Here is a 4725-nt window from a genome sequence, read left to right on the forward strand (position 1 = left end):
AGAAAGTCCATGTTTTTTGTACATGTCCACTTTTTTAACTAACTTGAATTCGAACAATAAATATGTCGTTGTCTCAAAACAACTACCACAAATCCAGTTTGGGCTGATCTTCCCAAGCAATTTCCTCTCATATCGGGACGCCTGCTGAACTTTTTGTACTATCCCATCCCTTCAAACTGGGTTTCGTAGCTATCATTCGATTCCCTGCACACATCACAGCTAGCAGTGCTCCCACACCTGTAAAGTTTATCCCCACCCTTCCACATGATCTAATTCATCTTACCAGATAATCGCCAGTTAAACCGTCCTACGTCAACTGCCTACGCGCCTGCAAGTCACATCTACCTTTCAAACGATTATATAGTGCAAAAGGGTACGTACATGCGACAACATGTGATGCGGAGGCTCACGTCCTTCCCGAAGCCTAACAGTGTCGGACAAAATGTCTGGTAATGAGACGTTCCATGGTATTTTTTTAACAAAGTACGCGCTCAGCCAGGTTGTTTCAAAAGAACGAAAAGTAGCATCCGGCAACTCCACTGAATTAAAATGTACCTCAACTGGCCCTGATGCCACAAAATAAAGAAAGGATGAAACCAAAAATTCAGAAATTCTCATTTTCTGACATATCCCAGTAAAGTTTCCGGACGTTCCTATGTCACTGGGGCAAGATAACTACTTTTTGGTCTATATTTTCATCCTGGGTAGCGAATTCGAAATAGAACCAGCGGTTATCGATCCATCGATCTGATTGCCTCACTCCTAGGCTGTGCATGGATTGCCTTTGGTTCAAAGAAGACGAATGAACTCAATGAAAGTTGTTGCTTTGCTACAGGATAAAAATTTAACACAAGTTGAACTAAATGACTGCTCTACAATGCAACTTTCATTTGGGTGTACGAAAATCTGTCAGCAAATTGATGAGTAAAAGGTCCTAGTGCTGGGTCAGGAGCGAGCTTACTTTTCCTCGCATTGAGCTGTTGATGTATACAACAATGAATGCCTATCGAAATGCTTTCTACTTCAATCACTGGCTGTTGTCTCACACGAGTTGCATTTCTCCGTGTTCACTTCACTGCACTCACATACAGGTGTAACCTAGTTTTCATTCACGTGTTGTTTTGGGCAACTGCTGACGCCAATAGTTCGACTCCTGTTAATTGTTTTCCTAGTTGCGCGCACCTTTTGCCGGACAGCGCAAAATGCTGATCGCGATTTCGTGAAGTGAGTTAACAGGTGCTTGCTTGTCCAGCTGGTGAATGACACTACATGGACTGGTAGCTCGTTTCAGAAATTGTAAGTGGGAGAATAAGTCGTACATGAACACGAAATTCGACTTCTTCAATGAGTCGGTCGCCACTGGAAGAGTCAGGTCACTACAGCCCCCCACTCATCCACTTACATGGATGCTAATGAATACATTTAAAAGAAATGTGACGTTTTTGGAATAAGATTGCTAAATGTCGCTGAGAATGAGACTGCTGCTGCGAAAGCAATATGAACATTTTTTCAATGCTGCCAACTGACAGGGGCATAATGGCCAGTGCAGTAAAACAATATCCAAACCGTGGTTAAACGAAGGACAGGGGAACATCAGAAGATCTTGAATCATCACAGAAAACACTGTTTTGTTTGACTCTGGTCTCCAAAAGGCGGGTCATCTACAAAGACAACGTTTGATGTTTGGAAGGGATATCTATATGGGACAATTCTCCCGAAACCGACCGATTGCAGGCAGTGTGATCATTGTTGTAGTTTTTACTAAGTAATGTGACGATAAAATAGCCATCTAAAGATAACCATTCGTTATCACTTTGTAATGTACTACTCATAAGGTTGCTGAAAATCCGTCGGAAGCCCACGACCGGTTTCGCCCTTTTTGGGGCTCATCAGGTAGGCGCAGTCCCCGGGTTTCCGTCAACCTTATGTTCTACTTGAAACCAAATTGCACGAAATTAGCGAATATACACTCATTTGCAAACTAATTTGTTTTTTTTTCGAGAGACTCACCTGGAACCCAGCTGAATCTCTCTTTTATAATGTCCTCTCGAAAAAAACCAACTTAGTTTCCAAATGAGTGTATATTCGCTATTCGTAATCACCTCCCTCAATCTGAGGCCACTGATCAGTCGGGTGGACCACGATTGAGCGCCGTGAGGGTGTCCAGGATAGCCAAGCGCAAACTTTCATTTAGAGGGAAGCCTTGCTTTATTATAAAAGGCATGAATGCCCACGCTCATTGTTTACTGAATAATGGAGAAGCTTTCATCACATTTTGGAAAAGGATCCTGGTAATTCGAAGGTGAAGAACCCAACTCTAGAGCTAGTAATCGCGTCAACCATCTGGCCACATTTTCAGACTTCTATCTTGCCCAGAATGTAGACGCCTCCATATTAGCTGAGCTTCTTCCTAAGGGTTTCAGTGAACGACAGGTCAACGACCTGAATCGTGTTTTAGTGGTGAATGAACACCATCATCCAGGGTTTTTCTAATACAACAATAAGAAAATTGCTGTGGATTGATGATCAAGATCGTGATAAATTTATAACTTAACAAAGCACCGGTTTTGCAAAACCCTGAAACTTGTCCCACCTAGCTTCACTTCAATCAGTAGCTCCATGAAACTTTCGGTTTTGAACCTTCTCGTGCAACATATAGCGGCTGATCAATAAATGCTTGAGTTGTCTGGACTTTCACATTCAAATTAATCACCACAATGATCAGTCACCCGTCTTTGAATGCCAGCATTATTCGAAATGAGGCTGATTCAGAATGACTTTAGGATTATTCCGAACAAGGGAAATGCAGCCCTAGTGATTCTCGTTCTTCAAAACAAGTGCAATTCAAAATTCTGATTAGAACGTTCTTATCACTGGCACAATACTCGTCATTTTTCAGATAGTTAATCTTCGCCAGTTGGCTGTCCTCCAGGGGATCTGACAATTCGACAGGGCGTTTGAAAAACTCCTGCTAAATTGTAAACGCCAATTTCACTAGCCTCTCAGATCCTGACATTGAAGACACGGTATTCGGGATAATAGTACCAATGTGGATAATCCATTCATACCTACATTAGTAAGCTCAAGCGGTCTCACTTAGTTGAACTTTTTAAAAGGACACTGTTCTGAAGTTCGTGTATCAAATGCGTCCGAAAATTGGACTGCTTCTGGGCGGTTAGGAATAAAATAAACTGTTGATTTTTATGTGGGAACACTACGTTCTGTCATCTACTCCTAGCGGATAGTGGAATGCTAACCATTCCCATGTCCGAACGTTTGCGTTAGAAGCGTTTAAGCGACCGTTTTTGAATTACTCATTCTTCTGACTGAGAAAGCATGTACAATGAGAATCTCTCGTCTGATATCAGGTACTATCTGGTACATTTGCGTACCGTTGGCTCATCTACAACGGTTTCTATTTCATCGTCAGTAGTGACACAACTCCTATACGACAAATAATTCGGTTAGATAGAAGCAGAAAAACTGAGACCACATAAATCTACAAAGTTCCTGCATTTTCTCGTAATTTACATTTCTTTTCACTTTGCTAGCCTTCTGAAGGAATCTGCTGGCCACACTGATATTGTCCACTGCTGTTGTAGGCATTCGATTGAAGTTTGTGTCAGCTCAGCTTACAATAGAGATTGATCAACATATTGCCTGGCGTCCAAGAATGTGATCTAAATATTTGGATACTGGAATGGTTCACATTGCAGCTAACTGCCACGGATAAGTGGTAGGAATGGAAACCTTTCGTTTAAACAACAGTGGTCCACATTAGTCATCTCATCAAGAGCTGGATTTTGTGCCTCACAGTAAATCCAATCAATTGGCTGACTTGTTCTCCTAATCTCAACCCGACAGATCATCTGTGAGCCATACTAGGCAACCTTCAGTAGGAAAGCTTATGGCTTGTAGACTAAATTAGTAATTACCGTAACAGGTGAATGGTGAATCCTCGATACGAATGTCATTCAAGCACAAACTAAGGGCGTCTAAAAACAATGCGGATCGATTTTAGGCGAAAGACTCCCTGATTTGCCATTGTGAACCTTGCGAACCCATGCTTTCGTCACGCTGTTTCCATGTTTTTCTGGTCTCACTTCATATTTTTCAAGACAAGTCTCTGTAGGTTCCCAACTTCACTTTGTATGGTGCTGATGCATGGGTAAGTCGACGTAGTACGTTGGAAGGTAATGAATGCACAGGGTACAAAGATCAGACAACATGATGTGGAAACAGTCAATTCAGTTGATGGATTTGATCGGGTATTCTTCCAAAAGACGATTGAGCTAATTCAGACCTGAAACATAAGATAAAACAGGAACACTAGGCGAGCTATATACAATTTCAGTGGCCTGCTCACAAGCAGGTAAAATTCTGTTTAGTTCAGCTATACCACGATGAAATTTTGCGAATGGCGAACTTGTTAAATAAGCTGAACACAAACACAGACCAAAATTTAATGATTTCGGAACATCCACATACCCCATAGCCGTAGAACAAACAACCGATATTTCATCTTGGACGATTTTGAGCACATTGGTTGCCTCTCAACATCGTTAATTTTAAGGATTACGCACATCAGCACTCCATGCCGAGATCAACATTCATAAGCTGGAAACCCTGGTATCAGATTGTTCATCATCATCATCATCATCATCATCATCATCATCATCATCATCATCATCATCATCATCATCATCATCATCATCATCATCATCA

This window comes from Opisthorchis viverrini (assembly GCF_000715545.1).
Source record: "Opisthorchis viverrini unplaced genomic scaffold opera_v5_31, whole genome shotgun sequence".
In the NCBI taxonomy this organism is placed as follows: domain Eukaryota; kingdom Metazoa; phylum Platyhelminthes; class Trematoda; order Opisthorchiida; family Opisthorchiidae; genus Opisthorchis; species Opisthorchis viverrini.